At 42.0% G+C, this 10103-nt stretch overlaps 1 long non-coding RNA gene across 2 annotated transcripts in view; it reads right to left on the bottom strand.

The window, feature by feature from the left end:
• The window catches only part of LOC122553020, a 15805-nt gene extending 11205 nt beyond the window's left edge, over window positions 1-4600 (bottom strand). The window contains exon 1 of one of the 2 annotated variants that reach the window (XR_006312594.1): window positions 4560-4600. This is a non-coding gene — a long non-coding RNA (uncharacterized LOC122553020). Of the gene's footprint in view, window positions 1-537; window positions 771-4559 lie in introns of those variants that run through there. The other variant, XR_006312593.1, reaches the window with a different exon arrangement.
• Between the last annotated feature and the right edge of the window lie 5503 nt (window positions 4601-10103).

Raw genomic sequence — 10103 nt, 5'->3', positions numbered from 1 at the left:
ATGCTTGTATTCTTTTTTCCAAAGTGCAAGACCTCGCACTTGCTCACATTGAACTTCATCAGCCATTTCCTGGACCACTCTCCCAAACTGTCTAGATCCTTCTGCAGCCTCCCCACTTCCTCAGTACTACCTGCCTGTCCACCTAACTTCGTATCATCGGCTTGCAGTGCTGTTCATTGGGGATATCTCAGCTTTCCAAGCAACCAATTACATGAAAGGTTTTTCACAGAAACAAACATGAAACTAAAAGAAATAAAACTTCATAGAGCTAATTAAAGATTAGGCCATACACACAGGATGAAAGTAGAAGCCAAGAAGCTAATGTTTCTGATAAAACAGTTTCAAAATAATTTCAACATGTTTAGCTTAAAATTCTACTAATTAATCATTGACCAGCATCAGCTCCATTATAATTTTAAAATCTTTTGGGCCAGTTTTCTGTTGTTCACCAAATTTCATTGTATTGTTTTAAAACCTAATTTAAGAAAGTGATCTACAGGGAATGGAAGTCTGCAACCTCAAGATTTTCATGCTCACCTGCACATCAGGGCTCAAAATGCATGAAGGCAGTAGGTGAATGCACCCTCAGAAGCTACCAAACCACCTAGGAAAATTGAATTATAGGGGTGACCAACGGGAGAAATTTACCCCTCTAAGTACATAGGATAGAATCTGTGAGGAACTGCTCTTCCAAGCACAGGCTACGTCTCCCCCATGCTTGTTACTGATAGATGCACTTGGGAAAGCAATCATCAAAAACATACAATACCAGGTTATCGTCCAATAGATTTATTTGGAAGTACAAACTTTCGGAGCACTGCTCCTGTGTCAGGTAGCTAATTGGGCAGGATCATAGGACACAGAATTTATACTAAAAGATCAAAGTGTCATACAACTGATGCGATGTATTGAACAAACCTAGATTGCTGTTAAGTCTTTTATCACTTGGAATGGGTTGCAGGTTTCAGTTCATTAATACGTAAATACCAGAACTACTTACAAGTCACATTCCCAAGATAACTTAAGGTTTTCAAAAAAAAGGTGACATCTCAGCTTAGATAATGCATTAAAATTGTGAGGTTAGAGTCTGTATTCTGTTCCCAAAGTAGGAATTTATAAACTGTCATGTGAACTGACTGCCTACAGGTTGTGTGCTTTTTGAACAAAATAGAATGTAACTGCAAATACAAATTCACCCCATGGACTTATCTGTGTGTGTGTGTGTGTGTGTTTGAGGGGGGGGCGGGGAGAGAGAGTGTGTGTTTGTGTCAGAGAGAGAGATGGAGTATATGTCCCTGGGTGTGCACGAGAGTGTGAAGTGTGGGTGTGTGCATGTGTATGAGAGAGAGTCGACATGAGTATGATTGTGTGTAAGAAAGGGTGTGTATCGTGTAGTGGGTTCACCTGTAGTGTGACGTGAACCCAAGATCTCATTCATGCATACTCTCTCTCTCTCTCTCTCTCTCTCTCCCCCTCCCTCACACACACATATAAGTCTATGGAGTGAATTTGCATTTGCAGATTTATGTTTGCCAATACATTCTATTTTGTTCAAAAAGAACACAATCTGTAGGCAGTCAGTCATTTATAAATTCCTACTTTGGAAATAGAACTGATCTGACTCAAGGTTGGAATACAGAGTCTCTAACCTCACACCTTTAATGTACTGTCTGAGCTGAGCTGTCACTTTTTTTTAAAACCTTAAGTTATCTCAGGAATGTGACCTGAAAGAAGTTCTGGGATTTACATATTAAATAAATTGAAACCTGCAACCCATTCTAAGTGATTAAAGACTTAACAGCAATCTAGTTTGTTCAATACATCCCACCTGTTGTATGACACTTGGATCTTTTAATATATATTCTGTAGTCTGTGATCCTGCCCCACTAGCTACCTGACAAAGGAGCAGTGCTCCAAAAGCTTGAAATTCCAAATAAACCTGTGGACTATAATCTGGTATTGTGTGATTTTTAACTTTGTCCACCCCAGTCCAACACTGGCACCTCCACATCATCAAAAAACATGAGAATCAGCCTTTGATTGAAAGAGCAGAGTGCAATTAGGAAAATAATGAAGAGCAGTTGTCTGGGGTGCTAGAACAACCTTTCACCAAGGAGTTAGCTTTTGGCATCGCTGGGAGTGGGTCATCGACCTAGAGAAGGAGGCTGCAAGATGGGGTTGAGGGTGGAAGATACTGCAGAGGGGTCTGAGGGGCTGAAGAGCTTGGGTGTTGTGGGTAGTGAAGGAGAAAAGTGCAAAAAAGCTGTTGGAAGTCAATTACTAGAGGATAAAGGGACTGTCAAGAGGGGAGGAGGCTGCACATTTAGGCTGGGAAGGAGAAAGAGAATACCAAAGGATGCGGAGGCATGGAGAAGGCCTCAAGAGGGATGAGTGGAGAAGGAGGCTGCAAGGGGCTGGGAAAGGAGATGACTACAAGAAGTGTAGGGAAGGATGAGGCTGAAATAGGGTTGAGAGGCGAAAGACGTTGCAAGAAAGATGGGGAGGTAAAGAAGATTGCAAAGGCTGTGGTGGAGGGGTGAGAAGAAGGGCTCTACAACAAGAGGAGAGAGAAGACTACAAAGGAGAGAAAATCATTTGAAACCTGTCAACAAAGAAATACTCTGTGAAGTGGGAGTCATAAAAACTTTAAATTCCTGAAATGATCCCTTGCAACTGAATATGGAATCTGTAGTCTAAGGCTACATAAGTTCTTGTGGGCGACATTTTGGTTTTTGCCAGCTACTTTTGGTTTTCAGGAGCTTCTTTTTCATTCTTATGAATCTATTAAGAGATGATGCAATGAATGTATAACCTTACCTTCTGTATTTGGGTTCACATATTCGGTATTTGAACTCACACTAAGCTGAAATAGAAGAATTCATCTACATTCTAAATAATCAATTACCCCTCCACAAACATAATGCCACAGCACACAAGGAAAGCATTAATTTTCCTGACACCATGGCTTTCAAAACAACAGGATAAGTTAACAACAAAAGCTATTTTAAAAATAGCTGGTATGTACACACTGTTGTTGAATCTATAACTGACAGCGTCCACTGTCTTTTTTGTGGCTTTATCTCAGCAACTATGCCATACAACCTAGATTTTTGGTCAATCAAAGAATCATTCAATCCATAATTTGTGGAAGAACAACTATTTCACTTATGAAACATATTTAAGTTAAACATGATTATTGTAATCTGTATTTCATTGAAAGTATAGTCCAGAAACAATTGACTTTTATCTGGTTTCTAGGTAAAGTTTTTTAAAGAGGTTAACAATATTGTTCAGGTGTTGAACATTAGTTGAAGCTACAGAAGGTGACAAGAGAGGGCAAATGATTTAGAGTCATAGAGGCGTATAGCATGGAAACAGACCCTTCGGTCCAACCCATCCATGCCGACCAGATATCCCACCCAATCTAGTCCCACCTGCCAGCACCAGGCCCATATCCCTCCTATTCATATACCCATCCAGATGTCTTTTAAATGTTACAATTGTACTATCCTCCAACACTTCTTCTGGCAGCTCATTCCAGACACGTACCACCCTCTGTGTAAAAGTTGCCTCTTTTAAGTCTCTTATGTCTTTCCCCTCTCACCCAAAACCTATGCCCTCTAGTTCTGGACTCCCCGACCCCAGGGAAAAGACTTGGCCTATTTACCCTATCCATGCCCTTCATAATTTTGTAAACCTCTATAAGGTCACCCCTCAGCCTCCAACACTCCAAGGAAAACAGTCCCAGCCTGTTAAGCCTCTCAAATCCTCCAACCCTGGCAACATCCTTGTAAATCTTTTCTGAACCCTTTCCAGTTTCACAGCAACTTTCCAATAGGAAGGAGACCAGAACTGCACGCAATATTCCAACAGTGGCCTAACCAATGTCCTGTACAGCCGCAACATGACCTCCCAACTCCTGTTCTCAATACTCTGACCGATAAAGGAAAGCATACCAAATGCCGCCTTCACTATCCTATCTACCTGCGACTCTACTGTGTCATCTGCAAACTTACTAACTGTACCCCTTATGCTCGCATCCAAATCATTTATGTAAATGGCAAAACGTAGAGGACCCAGCACCGATCCTTGTGGCACTCCACTGGTCACAGGCCTCCAGTCTAAAAACAACCCTCCACCACAACCCTCTGTCTTCTACCTTTGAGCCAGTTCTGTATCCAAATGGCTAGTTCTCCCTGTATTCCATGAGATCTAACCTTGCTAATCAGTCTCCCATGGTGAACCTTGTTGGACGCCTTACTGAAGTCCATATAGATCCCATCTACCCCTCTGCCCTCATCAATCCTTTTTATTACTTCCTCAAAAAAACTCAATCAAGTTTGTAAAACATGATTTCCCACGCACAAAGCCATGTTGACTATGCCTAATCAATCCCTGCCTTTCCAAATACTTGTACATCCTGTCCCTCAGGATTCCCTCCAACAACTTGCCCACCACCGACGTCAGGCTCACTGGTCTATAGTTCCCTGGCTTGTCCTTACCACCCTTCTTAAACAGTGGCACCACGTTATCCAACGTCCAGTCTTCTGGCACCTCACCTGTGACTATCAATGATACAAATCTCTCAGCAAGAGGCCCAGCAATCACTTCTCTAGCTTCCCACAGAGTTCTAGGGTACACGTGATCAGGTCCTGGGGATTTATCCACCTTTAAATGGAAAAAAAATCAACATCATGCCAACTTTCATTAATGGATAGGAAGCTCCCCTGAAACACATTAAGTGTAACAAAGTGGAGATAACTCTTCCCAGTAACATCTCTGGCAATTATTGTTCTTCAAGTTGTTTCTCATTGTGCAGCAAATGGCTTGTATATAAATTACACAGAACTCGGGCTTAGTATTCAGTACATATTGTTGTGTATGTTAAGGAAACGGATGCTAGTCTTGGAAATGGAACAATTCCGTACTTTGTCTCAACCACACTATTAACTGGTCAGCTACAGCAGTGATTCCCAATTAGAGTAACATTCTCTATTTTGTTGTAATATCATAAGGCAAACCTGACCTCAGAATTCATACCAGATACATTTGCCACAACAAGTTCAAGTGTAGGGATGGACATCAGGGAGTGTAGAAAGTGCCAACTGCTTGGAATTAAAGGACCAATGAGAATATCAAACTATCCTTTTTCATCTTATTTCCTCCTATTAATCATACCTATATTGTCAGGCCAACTTTAGGTATTTTTCTCATGCTCAGTACCAAAGGTCACTTTTACATTATAATCCTCATTTACTATGATTTGACAATATCTTTAATGTCCATAATAACTTGTTACGTGGCGATTACATTCAATTCCAACAAAACCTCTGGGATCGTACTACTTTGTTATTGTTTTTATTCTCGAGACATGTAGCAGAAGTCAGGAAAACTCACAGTTTTGTTCAACTGCCTCAAAAATGGCTGCTCCGAAGACAGGATCTTCAGGGCCAGGGGAAGAGGCTGAGGTTAAGCTAAATGCTCCCAGCCAAAGTTCAAATGCAGCAACAGCACCTGCCAGCCATGGAGGCAGGCTGTTTAAAAGGTCCACCTCTGTGGGAATTTGTCCCAAGATGTTTGAAAATAAACTTGCACTCAGACCTTTTGTTCCCCACACACTCCCACACTCCAGAAAACTTAATGTTCCCCAAAACATCTCCAATAGCCCATCAATATCCCTCATGTTAAGATATGCCCCTCCTACCCCTCTCTCCCATGCCTTCTCATTCTTTCATGACCTGGTCCTACAATATCTGCAAATCACAGATTACATATATGATGTAGTTATTTAAGACCATAAGACATAGGAGTGGAAGTAAGGCCATTCGGCCCATCGAGTCCACTCCACCATTCAATCATGGCTGATGGGCATTTCAACTCCACTTACCCGCATTCTCCCTGTAGCCCTTAATTCCTTGTGACATCAAGAATTTATCAATCTCTGCCTTGAAGACACTTGGCGTCCCGGCCTCCACTGCACTCTGCTAAACTCCAATGAATACAATCCCAGGATCCTCAGCCGTTCCTCGTATGTTAGACCTACCATTCCAGGGATCATCCGTGTGAATCTCCGCTGGAGATGCTCCAGTGCCAGTATTAGATTAGATTTTTTTTTAGATTACATTACAGTGTGGAAACAGGCCCTTCGGCCCAACAAGTCCACACCGACCCGCCGAAGCACAACCCACCCATTCCCCTAACCTAACACTACGGGCAATTTAGCATGGCCAATTCACCTGACCTGCACATCTTTGGACTTTGGGAGGAAACCGGAGCACCCGGAGGAAACCCACGCAGACACGGGGAGAACATGCAAACTCCACACAGTCAGTCGCCTGAGGCGGGAATTGAACCCGGGTCTCAGGCGCTGTGAGGCAGCAGTGCTAACCACTGTGCCACCATGCCACCCAGTATGTCCCTCCTGAGGTGTGGGGACCAAAACTGGACACAGTACTCCAAATGGGGCCTAACCAGAGCTTTATAAAGTCTCAGTAGCACAACGGTGCTTTTATATTCCAACCCCCTTGAGATAAATTACAACATTGCATTCGCTTTCTTAATCACAGACTCAACCTGCATGTTTACCTTTAGAGAATCCTCGACTTGCACTCTCAGATCCCTTTGTACTTTGGCTTTACAAATTTTCTCACCGTTTATAAAGTAGTCCATGCGTGTATTCTTTTTTCCAAAGTGCACGACCTCGCATTTGCTCACATTGAATTCCATCAGCCATTTCCTGGACCACTCTCCCAAACTGTCTAGATCCCTCTGCAGCCTCCCCACTTCCTCAGTACTACCTGCCTGTCCACCTAACTTTGTATCATCGGCAAACTTCGCTAGAATGCCCCCAGTCCCTTCATCCAGCTCATTAATATATAACATGAACAGCTGCGGTCCCAACACTGAGCCCTGCGCGACACCGCTTGTCACCGGCTGCCATTCCAAAAAAGAACCTTTTATCCCAACTCCCTACCTTCTGTCAGACAGCCAATCCTCAATCCATACCAGTAGCTCACCTCGAACGCCATTCCCTCACCTTTCTCAGTAGCCTCCCGTGTGGCACTTTATCAAAGGCCTTTTGGAAGTCCAGATAGACCACATCCACTGGGTTTCCCTGGTCTAACCTACTTGTCACCTCTTCAAAGAACTCCAACAGGTTTGTCAGGTACGACCTCCCCCTACTAAATCCATGTTGACTAGTTCTAATCAGACTATGCTCTTCCAAGAATTCAGAGACCTCATCCTTAATGATGGATTCTAGAATTTTATCAACAACCGAGGTTAGGCTAATTGGCCTATAATTTTCCATCTTTTGTCTTGATCCTTTCTTGAACAAGGGGGTTACAACAGCGATCTTCCAATCATACGGGACTTTCCCTGACTCCAGTGACTTTTGAAAGATCACAACCAACGCCTCTGCTATTTCCTCAGCCACCTCCCTCAGAACTCTAGGATGTAGCCCATCAGGGCCAGGAGATTTATCAATTTTAAGACCTTTTAGCTTTTCTAGCACTTTCTCTTTTGTAATGGCAACCATACTCAACTCAGCCCCCTGACTCCCTTTAATTATTGGGATATTACTCATGTCTTCCACTGTGAAGACTGACGCAAAGTACTTATTAAGTTCTCCAGCTATTTCCTTATCTCCCATCACTAGCCTTACAGCATCAGTTTGAAGTGGCCCAGTGTCTACTTTTGTCTGTCGTTTGTTTCTTATGCATTTATTTTAGGTGACACAATAACAAACATTTTACATTCTACAAATCTCATACTTTCCAAGTTCTTAATGAATAGTCACACGTAGCAATGCTTTCATTCTTCCTTTGTATATTAAGAAGATGATCACCATACCAAAAGGTTTTAATGATGTTCCAATAGAGGGTTCATTAGGACTTAAAAGTCAGATATTTTACTTAACTAATTCAGGAATGAGAAAATTCATTCACGGAGGCAACTAGACAGAAGTCTCTCTCTAAATAGAAATGGAAGGAAATGGTGAGAGCTGCTCCTTCACTCTCAGTTTGGCAACCCTCTTGTGTCCACTGTTGATAAGTTCACTAGTGAACCTATTAACAGGAAACAGGATTGGAGAGCATTCAGCAGCTCGGAAAAGCCCCAAGGAACTCTGGGCCAGCAGCCATGGAAATATGGAGGGGTGAGCCAATTTGAGTGGAGAAGGGTCTGAGGTTGAGCCTGTAGAGAGGGAGGCAGCAAGCAGCTTCAGAGAGAAAGGGAAGCATCAAGGGAGACTGGAACCAAGAGTCAGGTGCATCAGTCTTATTGGGGATGTGGTGGGAGAAAGAGGCCACAAGTGGGCTATGGGATTACAGAAAGACTGCAATAGAGAAGTGAGGCCACAGTGCTTGTGGAAGAGAGAGGGATGCCACAAGTACATGTGAGATAGAGAGAGAAGCAATAAAGTGGAGTTTGGTGGGAGAGGGAGGTCGCAGCGGCATTGTAGGAGAAAGGGGAGACAGCAAGGAAAGTTGAGAGAGAAAGAAACTGCAAATGAGAGTGAAAGGAAGGCAACAAAGAATGCAGGATAGAGAGAGAGAGAGAGAGACAGCAAGTGGGAGAGGGGAAGGCTGCAAGGGGGTCAAGGAGAGAGACAAAGGCCTCAAACAAGAAAGAACAGTTTCAAATTTGTCAACAAAGGAACATTCACCTAACTAGTAGCTGGGAAAACTTGAAATCACTGAAATAACAAATTACATACAAATGAACGGGGAATCTCTAACTTAATGCATATGTTCAGGAGCTGGTATATTAGAAAAGTGGAGTGGATGTTGTTGTAATGAATGAAAACTGTGTCAGCTATTAAATTTACATCTGAGATTAAGATCTGAGATGCAGGAAAAGGAAGGGTACTGCTTGGCGTAAATATTTCAGATTTATGAATACAGAATGGCATTGGCTGTGACCTTACCATTCGAGAAGGTGTGTTGAATTATGTCAGTTATTTAGAAAATAAGCTTCTGTTGCAAACTTGTACCTGTTATTTTATGCAAATGGTGTCTAGGAAAATAATGCTTTCTGTCTGTGTTGTGGCTTTAAATTTCATGGAGGGCTGATTGTTGCTCACAATCTTGATGTATTCCTTTAATCCTGCTTCTGTGTGAGTCCAAATGCCGCATATACCAAGACAAATACAGAAAGTGGTGTGACATTGTTTTAATCTATATTTCTAATCAACCTGTTCAGAGTTATTATTCCACACCCTTGGAGCAGGTGTGACTTGAACTAAGTCCTCTCTGGTCCAGGGGCAGGGACGCTACCACAGCACCACAAGAGGGAAAGTAGCATTACAATGTAACTGAATCATCTAATAAGTGAGTTACTGAGAATGATAGCAGTAGCCATTGAAAATCCAAAAGTTGTCTTCACAAGGAGCCCTCAGGAGAAAAAAGAAGTGTCTGAACCCATTCCCCTGTTCTAACCTAAATCCTTCAGGCATTGTTTAAGAAATTAGCCTCTATTTTTGAAAGATTATTTCCCATTTTCTCCACCAATTCTCGTGTCATGAAAGGTACTTAGTTAATGGGGAACATTAAAATATATTTTACATTAGGATAGGGAGAAGCATCTGTTTAATAGTACAACATATTGTATAAAAATATTTATTGGACTGTACTGTGTTTGTTGGGAAGTAAGGTTTGTTGTTCTTTTCTGCTCAGTGGAAAGGCAGAAGTCATCTTTTGTGTTTGATCGGATAAGAATTTCAGAGTTAAGTCTGAACACAAGCCACACCCTTTAATAGACATTTTTGGAAAAGATAACAAAGGGAAGGACAAAGGACAATATTATAAAACACTTTCTGCAATAGTTATTGCAGATTGGTGAGAAATACAGTTAACAAGAAATACTGTTTTTAACTTAATTAAAATAAATAACATATACATGATGTCAGCTGCAGGGAACAGGAATATTGTCATGCTTAGGCAGACATGAAGAATATCATACACCAAAGCATTAAACATTAGTACTGTAATTTGAAGCAGGAAGAGGAAATTAATGACTAGTTCTTTGGGCCATATGATTATCAAGGTATCATTTGAGAATTCCAACCATTTGATCTAACAGTATGGCACGTGGAAAATCTGTGG

Source organism: Chiloscyllium plagiosum, chromosome 9 (assembly GCF_004010195.1).
Source record: "Chiloscyllium plagiosum isolate BGI_BamShark_2017 chromosome 9, ASM401019v2, whole genome shotgun sequence".
Lineage (NCBI taxonomy): Eukaryota > Metazoa > Chordata > Chondrichthyes > Orectolobiformes > Hemiscylliidae > Chiloscyllium > Chiloscyllium plagiosum.
Note: the sequence above shows the minus strand (reverse complement) of the source record. Positions and strands in the feature narration are given on the sequence as shown.